This window comes from Citrus sinensis, chromosome 6 (genome assembly GCF_022201045.2).
Source record: "Citrus sinensis cultivar Valencia sweet orange chromosome 6, DVS_A1.0, whole genome shotgun sequence".
Lineage (NCBI taxonomy): Eukaryota > Viridiplantae > Streptophyta > Magnoliopsida > Sapindales > Rutaceae > Citrus > Citrus sinensis.
The window spans coordinates 11,221,461-11,233,331 of record NC_068561.1 but is presented as its reverse complement, the minus strand read 5'-3'; positions in this window follow the sequence as shown (position 1 = coordinate 11,233,331).

Genomic DNA, 11,871 nt, shown 5'->3' with positions numbered 1-11,871 from the left:
GATATTTGTCTTTATATTAGAGGAATTTAATTTCGGTGGCTTGTTTTAATAAACAGGAGTACACTGTTATTTATGGATCCTCTGTTTATTATTTATTTTGGTTATTTATAAAGACAATTTATATCATAGAAGTACATTGATCTATTCAAAGTAAGATATAATGATAAAAAGTATATGCATTTATCTAAGAAAAGAAATGTTTCTTCTAACCAAAAATCACCTCTGATATTTATGCTTAAGTCATATAAACTATAATAAGATTTTAAGAAAATGATTAATGATAGACTTGTTGGCCTATTAAGATTGATCATTGTAACTCTATAAATCTTATTTAGAAAAGTAATATGACAAGGATGCTCTTCATGAGCTAAAAGCATAACATTATATTTGATGATTTAGCGCATACAAATGTATACGGACTAATCATTTTACATGTTATAAGAGGTTATGAGTATTCTATCAATCTTGTTGATGAATATTCATTTTATTTATGTTTGTCTAAATGCGTCATGATTCCATTGCTTTTGAAATTCAAAAGAGAACGTGGATAAGACAGAAGCAATTAGACAGGAACATAAAAGAACTTCGATATGATCGAAACATAGAATATCTCTATGGAGAATTCAAGTACTATTTGGTTGTCAATGAACACTATGATACAATAGTGTAATTAAATGGAGAAACAAGATTCTTTTGGATAAGACAAGATATATACTAAGTGGTTTATCATTTACCTTTTTTTATTCCAGATACTAGAATTTGAAACTACAAAGTTTATTGAACTAAGTTTCATCTATCTCGGTGTCTACTACTCCAAGATATTATGAAAAAGTCACAAACATAGTTTGAGACACATTCGTATTTGGAGTTTACTAGAATCAGAGATAGAGCAGATGAATTCGTGTTCAGAAGCTTGCATGTTTTAGGTATCTTAAAGGAATAAGGGAAAGTCTGAATTATAGTCCTCAAGATAGGAATGTATTTATAGAAATATTATTTACTTTCTTTGAGGAAGACTATATAATGACTTATAACCTAAGAGTAAGGTAAAACTAGAGAAGCAAAAGAGATCAGGTTGATGCTCAGCTTTCAACACCTGTTATAGAACAGGAAGAACAGCAACAACCAGCTGATCAGTACAGGATTATCCTTGAACAACCATCACTTTTAGAACCTCGTCGTAGTGGGAGGGTAACTAGGTTACCTGAGAGATACATGCTTTTGGGAGAAACCTATAAGGCTATCTCAGATGAACATGTATAAGATCCCACTAGTTACAACGAAGCTCTAATAGATAGATATGTTGAATTTTGGAAAAAGGCCATGAATCAAGAAATGGAATCTATGTATTCCAAATAAAGTCTGGGAACTTGTAGAGGCACCAAATGGGGTAAAACCTATAGGGTGCAAGTGGATCTACAAGAGAAAAAGAGGAGTAGACGGAAAGGTGGAAACATTTAAAGCAAGATTAGTAGCCGAATGGTTTACTCAGAAAGAAGGAATCAATTATGAGGAAACCTTTTCTCCGGTTGCTATGCTTAAATCCATCAGGATTCTGCTCTCCATTGCTGCAGTGCTAGATTATGAAATTTGGCAAATGGATGTCAAGCCTGCCTTTCTTAAACGGGCATCTTGAAGAAAACATCTACATGCAGCAACCAGATGGATTTATACAAAAAGGCCAAGAACACATGGTATGTAAGTTGCAGAGATCCATTTATGGATTGAAGCAAGCATCCCGGTCATGGAACATCAGATTTGATCAAGCGATAAAATCGTTTGGATTCATTCAGAACATTGATGAACCATGTGTGTACAAGAAAATTCAAGAAAAATTTGTAACCTTCCTAATTCTTTATGTAGACGATATTCTTCTAATTGGAAACGATATAGGAGTGTTGACTACAATAAAGAGTTGGTTAGCAAAACAATTTGATATGAAAGACCTGGGAGAGGCAAGTTATATTCTTGGTATCAAGTTACTACGAGACCGGAAGAATAAAACTTTAGCCTTGTCTCAAGCGGTCTATATCGATAAGATATTGGCTAGATTTAGCATGGAAAATTCCAAGACTGGTTTATTACCATTCAGACATGGAATTACATTCTCTAAGGATCAATCACCTAAAACATCTGAAGAGATAGAGAGAATGAGACGAGTTCCCTATGCAACAGCTGTGGGAAGTCTCATGTATGCCATGCTTTGTACTAGGCCAGACATCTGTTTTGCGGTATGGATGGTTAGCAGATATCAATTTAATCCTGGACCTCAATACTGGACTGCAGTCAAGCATATTATAAAGTATTTGAAAAGAACTAAAAATTATATGCTTGTGTATTCTGGTGATGAACTTATTCCAGTGGGTTATACTGATTCTGACTTTAAGTCAGATAGGGATTCCAGAAAATCTACTTCTGGCTATGTGTTTGCATTGGGAAGTGGAGCTATTAGTTGGATGAGTGTGAAACAATCTTGTATCACAGACTCAATAACTAAAGCTGAATATGTGGCTACATCTGAAGCTGCAAAAGAAGCTATATGGCTCTGCAAGTTCCTACGAAATCTTGAGGTGGTACTTGTTGTAACTGCACCCCTTAAACTATTTTGTGATAATGGTGGTGCGGTAGCTCAATCTAAGGAACCAAGGAACCACAAGAAACAAAACATATTAAAAGGAAGTATCATCTTATAAGGGAATAGTGTAGAAAGGTTATATAAAAGTACCCCAAATGGCATTAGATGCTAAATTGCAGATCTTATTACAATGGCCATTAGTGGGAAACCTTTATAACCTGCACTTAGAGCCCTAGAGCATGTGCAATATGCCAGATATGCTTTGAGAGCTAGTGGGAGATTGTTGGGAAAATATGCTCTTTAAAAGCATATGTGTTTATTTAATTGTAATAAACAATTTTTTCTGATTAATAAAATAAATGAGGTATTTTATTCAAATATCTTAATTGCATTAATATTTGTATTAAAGTCCATTTAATCATATTATATGTATTTATGTGATCACCATGTGGATTCACAGAAGACATAAATACAAGTTATCTTATGATTAAATAAATTTAGTTCGCAGTTGATAAATAAAGTTGGGCACTTTATTTAGGTATAGACTGTAATAAATTCATTGAATGATTTGTCTTAATCATGTATGAATTTATTGATGTAGTACGACTACATTGAACAGGATCACATATGAGATTTAATTAACTTTGTAATAATTGTCAGACTTATTAAATCTCATAGGCGTTGATTTTATTGTAATCTTAATCTTGAGTTAATTATGATTTCATGATTGTGATTGTTATTTCATTTGAGTTACCTATGGGCACGACACATCCTTGTGATCAAGATTACCCGGTATCTTGGTGGGAGCAATTATGAGTATTGGAGTTATGGATTAACAATATAGAATTTGTACAACACATCTCTTGATAGGTTTTCGGTACTTGATCATAGAATTCTCTGGCCAGAGTGTGTCAACATATTTAGTATGTTGAAAATGATCATTAGAGAAAACCAGTAAGGATCAAGGAATAAGATGTTATTAAATTGATTGGACAGTTGAGATATCAATTTAATTAACGATGTGGTACAAAGGATTGTGCAGTAAAGAAATCAATGTGGCTTGGGACGAATTATTATTCGAGCATACAATTATGGAAGTCAGTTCCAATCTTTTAGTGGAGTAGATTTGGAATTAAATAATTGGGCTAGTTTAATTACATGCCTAATTATTGTAGCCACTATTGTATGTTCCCAAATGATCCCCGGGTTAGCTCATTTAATTGATTGCACCACTACTGGACTAATAAGTAAGATAACTAGCAATTTGGGTCAAAAGCCTAAATATATCATTTAGTGGGAGGCTCCATTTAATTAGCTTTTGTATAAGGGGCCTTATGTTATTTTACAAGGTGGGTCCCCTATTGAAAAAGCAAATAACGTGGGTTTTGATTTTTCATTATTTGGAGCCTAGGGTTTTCACTAAAGGGAGATATATAAGGCTTATTTTTCTCAACAGAAAGAACGGAAGCCACTTTATACAGATCAGAGAAAAAGATTTTTCTCTCTATTGTTGAGAGAAAAATTTTCTCGTTGCTAGTTGCTTTGGTAGTGATAAAGGCGCCCACACGTCAAGTGCAGATCGAACCTGAGTCATAACCTGGAAGATCATTGGTGACAGTTCGTGATCTAACAAGCGTGGTGGTGACGGATCGTGATCTAACAGGAGTGGTGGTGGCGGATCGTGATCTAGGAGCCTAAATCACTTCAGCGGAAAAAGCCAACTTGGATTTTCAAGGTACGATTTCTAGAATACAAATTCTTATATATTATATGAGAGCGATCTTCAAAAGGTTTTATAAAAATTTAAAAACCTAATTTTTCCCCAACAAAGGCAACATCATTTTAACAACGTGCACATATGAAATGTTGTCAAATTTATAATTTAACAACAATCGTAAACTGCATGTTGGCAAATATAAAGTTTTAGCAACACACAATGAGTGACCATTGAGTTACCATTAAAACTTTATTCCTATATTTGTTGCGATATAGGAATATGTAATGACAACATTCAAACTTTGCATGTTGTAATTAGTTACTTAAGACAACATTGAATTGTCTGTTGCATAAATTATTATTTAAATAACAACATTTAGTTGTGTGTTGTTAAATTTTTTTTAACTCAATTTAATATGAAGTTGGTATAAATTAGACATAAATAGATGCTTATGAAATTTATTCATAAAAATATTATAACAAAAAAAATTTTTGACTATATCATTAACTATATTTCTTAGAACTAAAATAGTAGAAAATAATGTGCAATAAATAAAAAATTTCATTGCGCATGCATAAGTTATACGGCGCGGGTTAAAGCGCGGCAAAAGGAAGATGAAAAAAAAAGACGAATTGACTAAACCAAAAAAAAAAAAAAGAAAAGAAATTGACTTAATGAATCCTGGGTTCACTTTACAATGCCACTTTACTCTTTCTCTGCCTCTCAAGCAAATCAAGCCCCTTCATCGTCATTGTAATAACAAGTGCCCAAGGAATCGGGTTTATCAGGTACTTTTCTTTTCAATTTCATTAATAAAGCTCTGTTTCACTTTCCTAATTCCATTTAATTAATAGTTTGCTCTTTCCACTAATTCTTTTCAAGAGATTTCGGGCTTTGTCCTAATGTTCCCACTCAAAATCGTTCGAGATGGTCCCATTGCAAATTCATTGCTTGGTAAGTGGGACAATTCTTTATTGTTTGTGGGGTTCATATGTTATGACATAAACCAAACTAATATTAATTTTTTTGTGGTGGGTCATTGAAACCAAAAGATGATTTTCTTCTTTGAAAATATTTACACGGAAAAGCTGATTTTGGAGATTATATTTTTTTTTAATTTAAATTAGTAAATATTACTAGTGAGATGGATAATGATTTCTTTTAATTGAGTGGTGCAATTTTAATCTATTATTGGTGTTGTTGACATGATGAAATAGGTAACTTCTTTTAACGTCATTGAACATAGTCTCCTATATCAGCAGTGACTTCTTACAATTTGACTGCGAAGCAAAACTTGAGGTATTGCTAATGCTTTCTGCTGTATAATTAAAATTCTAAATGAAATTTCTCTATTTTGATTTTTGCTTTAAAAAATTTATTGCAGTTATATTATTTTGTCTATTTTATGTTTGTTCATAGTCTTATTCTGTTAACTTTTACTAACCTATTGGATACTCTAAATGGATCCTATTTCTTTATATTTATCTTTATATGGTCCAAACTAATCACCTTTGCACAACCAGGTCTTGCCAACATTAGTAATTCAAAATGGATAAAAGATGGGTCTACTTCTCAAGGTTTCATGTTTATTTAATAAAATAATGAATAGTTTTAGGAACAATTATAGCTTTAGATTAACCAATAAGTTATTACTCTCATTATTATTTTTTTGTAGACATTCAGATGAATATAGAAAGGGAGCACGTGACTTTGTTTATAGTGCTCATGCAAATTCAGGTAATCTAGATATAATAGTATGTCCTTGCATTCGTTGTAAGAACGTACAACGCCACCATTTTGATTTAGTGTATGAACACTTGGTTATGAAAGGCATGGATCCTACCTATAATACTTGGGTTCTTAATGGTGAAAATTCTACTTATTCTAGAATGTCAATGCAATATGGTGATATTGAAATGACAGAAATATATCAGATGTATAGAGATCAAGTTTATTTTCAGGAGCCAAATGTATCAGAGCGCACACATGAAAGTAGCAAAATAGAGTTCACAAATCTGATCAAAATTGCTGAAACTCCATTGTATCCTGGATGTACAAAGCACACAAAAATATCAGCGTGGACAAGTTCGAGGACTGGGGTTCAGAGCCACTCCCACTCAATTAGAAGCACATATTCGATCTACTGGAAAAGTAAAAGAACTTCAAAACCAATTGCAAGCTCAATCTGAAAGAATGTCTGTCCTTGAAAAGAATTATGAGCATTTGACAGCTGCACTTTTAAAACAATGCCAACAGGTAAATGACTATATGATAATGCATATATACATGTAACTAGTTATTTGAAATCCATTCTAAGACTTAAGAGAATTCTAATCATTTACAGAATCCAAGCAAAGGTTTTGATGATATTATAACTTCTCAAGCTTGTACTCCTCAGGTAATGTTTTTTTATCTTTTTTTAGACTTATTAAGAATGCTTCATTGAAAAGAAAAAAAAAAGTGCTAGCTAAACCAACTTTTATTTCTTACTCCTATAAGTTGTAAATCCATATTCGTCTTGCTTATAGTCACAACAAGGAAGCAGTACAATGCAAGAAAATGGCCACTATGAAAATGCAAGATGTTATTTATTGAATTGGTATTCAGATGATGTTGATGAAATTGTGGCTGAAGGAACGATTGCCTCCACAGACCCTAAGGCAAAAGTTCACCACATGCCTCTTGGAAGAGATTGTTGGAAAGTTTGGGTGGAATCAATATTTGATGGTATGGATGAAGTGACTTTATATAAAGTGACAGATGAAGCTCATATAGTAGTTGAGGCTTTGGGAAGCACTGTTGCTTGGCCAAAAAGTTGCATTAAATTGTTTTAAAGAAGGTATGTAGGCATGCAGATATTCTCTTTGGTATGTATATATAATTATTTTTCAAATGCAGCAAATAAAAATTGATTTAGTTAACCATTTTGTAGGAGTTTATGCCTTGAAGAAGATGTTTTTGTTGGTGTGTATATATGCCTTGAAGAAGATGTTTTTGTTGGCGTGTATGTATGCCTTGAAGAAGTTTTTGCTGGAATTGCAAGCTGAAGAAGCTTTTGTTGGAGATGATTTCTTGAATTTGATATTTATGGAATTGCAACTGCCACTGATGTGTTTTAATTATTTTTTTTGGGTGTTTTGCTAGATGGAAATTATACTGATGTTGGAAATTTCTATGGATTAATTGTATGAATACTAAAATATTGGTGTGACTTTTAGCTGGGATGTGTGGTCATTACTATGTTTATCAAATCTTATTACAATAAGCCGAATATTTGAATTAGTTCATATACATTTTATATATGGTGGCAGTAGTGTTGTAGTAAGTAAGTAAGTAAGTAAGTAAGTAAGTAATAATAATAATAATAATAATAATAATGATAATAATAATAATAATAATTATTATTATTATTATTGGCAGCATGCAAGATATGTTGTTTATTGCAAAATAAAATTGAAATTAATGGCGACAATTAGTTGCTTGTTGCTATATAGTGTATGGCAACATTCACAAGCTTGTAGTAAAAAATTTGGATGCACATGACCTTTTTAACCACAATCACTACAAGTTGCCATAAGACATTTAACAACATTCATATCTTTTTCAACAACGTGAATTGCGCGTAGTTGAAAGTTACCTACTTTTCGCTACAGCAAGAACCGCAACACGCATGTGCTCGTCGTGAAACCCCTTCCACAACAAGCTTTGCCTGTTGTCATATAGTATTTTTCTTGTAGTGATGTTATCAGATATATATGAATGAAATAGTAATATTTAATTTAATTAATTACCGAGATAAAACCATGTCTCAAGGTGAGATAATCAACTTTTGCGAAGGAGCGAAAAAACTGCCTGAAAAAATATTTCTGTTCCATTGAAACAAGTCATTAATTAAGCAGCAACATAATATGTTCTATTAATTTTTAAATTATATTAGCTGAAGAGATTAATTACTCACAGTCCATAAATGAATTGATGTTTCCGTACACGAATTCACATGCCGTCTTCCGAATGTTGTTTGTCTCGTCAGTCTGAATTGTTAAGTATCTGGTTTAAAAGTACTAACATGAATATTAATAAAGCAAAATTAGAATGTGTAAAAAGTCATAAATTAGTCTGCTTTATGCTGAAAGAAAATTAACAAAAATTCCACCAAATTAATTAATTCTCTTCAACTGAATTTAATCTTAGGTCCTTCATATTCAATCTAATACACGTGCAAGTTTCTCATTATATTCCAGAAAATGATAAATCCAATGGGGACAAAATAAACAAAATATCAAGTAGACAATTTCAATTCCCCTAAGATGGAGGGAAGTCACCCGCACTGCTAAAGTTTCATTAAATGACCATACATACAGACCTAATCGGTCCCATAAATATGCTATTTTATTAGTTATATATATTTAAATATTTTATGTGTATTTATATGCTTTTTTATTATTTAGGATTTTATTTGTATTTATTATAAAAAGTTTGACTATAATCAAAAGATATTATAATAAAGAAGGATTTGTGCGATGAATAGATTATGTATAAATAACTAATTTTCTGTGGCAATTATATATAAATTATAATATCAATTAAGACTCATTGTTCAATTGTTAACATCCCTTGCATTACTTTTTTTTTTATTTAATTTTTTTAGGAACATCATTCATTGAAGAATATCTAAAGAAGTCTTGACATACAGTTGGCAACTTGGTACTCGGTTGTTCGAGTTTCTTTCTCCCAAGCTTTCCAACGTCTCATTCGTATTAATTAATTAATATCGATAAAACAAAAAGGTGTAGACTCGTGGAATAAATAAATTCCATTACTCAAAGGAGAAAATTTCGGATGAAATAATTCTTATATACAATTAGGAAATAGAACCGCACTTTGTGCGGCTTTAAAAAAAGAATTTCGTATTATTTTTTTATTACTTTACATTTGATAAAACTGATAAAAAATATGAATTGATTTTTTTTAAAGATGGCACAGCATTATAAAACTAATGTTATTTATGAAAGTTAATTAATTTTTTGTTAACTTTAAAAATATATATTAATGTGTATAGTTAAGTGTACATAACCTTTTCATCAATAAAAATTATGTTCACACTAATCAACTCTCCATTCTTCTTGGTATTAACAGACTCTCACATTTTACAAAGTCTAACCCTTATCATCCAACTATCTTTATCATTGTTTAACTCATGGAGAAAAGAATACTCCATGAAATACACAATACAAAAAATAAAAACACAAGAACATTTTTAAAGAGGATGTTGGTTAAATAATAATAAAAAAACCCAAACATAACAAATCTTAAATACTTAATATTTATATAGTTTGAATAAGTCAAAAGACACTAAATAAAAGGTTGCATAATTAAATATGAAATTATGACATTAAAATTAGGTCCTAGTGGTATTGGTGAGGGAAGATAAAATAACCTTCCTTCCTATATTAATTAATTGATGTATTTTAAACTACAAAAGTTTAGTTGTTGGCTTAATAAAATAAATGAATGTTTCAAAACTATAATTAATTTATTATTAATGGTTACATATTGTTGAATTTAAATAGAAAGAAGAAGAGACATGTAATCTTTTATAATCTACTAATTATTTTCTATTTTTAATATTTTTTAATGTAATTATTTTTTAATCTCAACCAATATATTAAATTATAGAGAATATAAAAAGATGAGAAATATTAATGCCACAAATCTTAACTACTTAATATTTATAAAGTTTGAAAAAGCCAAAAGACACTAAACAAAAGGTTACATAATTAAATATGAGATTATAGCATTAAAATTAGACCCTAATGGCATTATTGAGGGAAGATGAAGGAACATTCCTTCCTATATTAATTAATTGATATATTTAAGCCACTAAAGTTTAATTGTTGGCATAAGAAAATAAATTAATGTTTGAAGACTTATAATTAATTATTATTAATGGTTACATATTATTGAATTTAAATAGAAAGAGGAAGAGACATATAATCTTTTATAATCTAATAATTATTTTTTATTTTTAATAATTTGTAATGTAATTATTTTTTTAATATCAACCAATTTATTAGATAATAGAGAATACAAGAAGATAAGAAATAGTGATGTCACATCAGCTCATATATATATATATATATATAGATAGATAGATAGATAGATAGATATAGATTTTTAATATTTTGTAATGTAATTATTTTTTAATCTCAATCAATATATTAGATAATAGAGAATATAAAAAGATAAGAAATAATGATGCCACAAATCTTAAATATTTAATGTTTATGGAGTTTGAAGAAGCCAAAATGCACTAAACAAAAGATTGAATAATTAAATATGGGATTATGACATTAAAATAAGGCTCTAATGGCATTGTTGAGGGAAGATGAAGGAACCTTCCTTCATATATTAATATTAATTAATTGATGTATTTTAAGCCACTAAAATTTAATTGTTGGCATAATAAAATAAATAAATGTTTCAAGACTTATAATTAATTATTATTAATGGTTACATATTGTTGAATTTAAATAGAAAGAGGAAAAGGCATGTAATCATTTATAATCTAATAATTATCTTCTATTTTAATATTTTGTAATGTAATTATTTTTTAATTTCAACCAATTTATTAGATAATAGAGAATATGAGATGATGAGAAATGGTGATGCCACATCACCTCCTCAAGTCCCAGCTTTATATAGATACTAGAAAATAGAACCGCGCTTCACGCGGCTTTGAAAAAAGAATTTAGTATTATCCTTTTTTCTTATTTTACATTTGATGAAACTGATAAAAAATATGAATTGATTTTTTTTTAAGATGAGGCAGCCTTATAAAAAACAAAAAAAAAACTATTAGCCAGCAATACAAATAAAGAAGCAACGCAAGATAAAGAATAAAATGAGAGAATATATTATAGAGTGATTTTATTCATTCTAATTGTGTGTGTACAAAAAAAAAAGATGAGTTCTCTTTTATAATTACATAATCACTCCATGAAATTAATGAAAAATTATGGATCATAATTCCTTGTGATATAGTGGGAGTTATAGAGAAGCTAAATGTTGCTAATGGGAGATAGTGAGGAGGCTAAGAGATATATGTTATGAACATTTACATTTATTTTAATAAATTCATAACACTCTCCTTGGATGTTCATTACAAAGAATATGCCTCATTAAAATCTTTACATAATTATTATTGTGTAATAACAATCAAATTAATTATGAGAAGATGAAAAGCAAAATCTAAGAAAAAATTTCTCTATTTATTAGATAATAGAGAATATACAAAGATGAAAAATGGTGATGCCACATCACCTCCTCAAGTCTCAACTTTATATATATACTAGGAAATAGAACCGCACTTCGTGCGGCTTTAAAAAAAAAAGAATTTAGTATTATTTTTTTTATTACTTTACACTTGATAAGACTGATAAAAAATATGAATTGATTTTTTTTTAAAGATGACGCAGCCTTATAAAACTAATGTTATTTATGAAAGTTAATTATTTTTTTGTTAACTTTAAAAATATATATTAATGTATATAGTTAAGTGTAAACAACCTTTTCATCAATA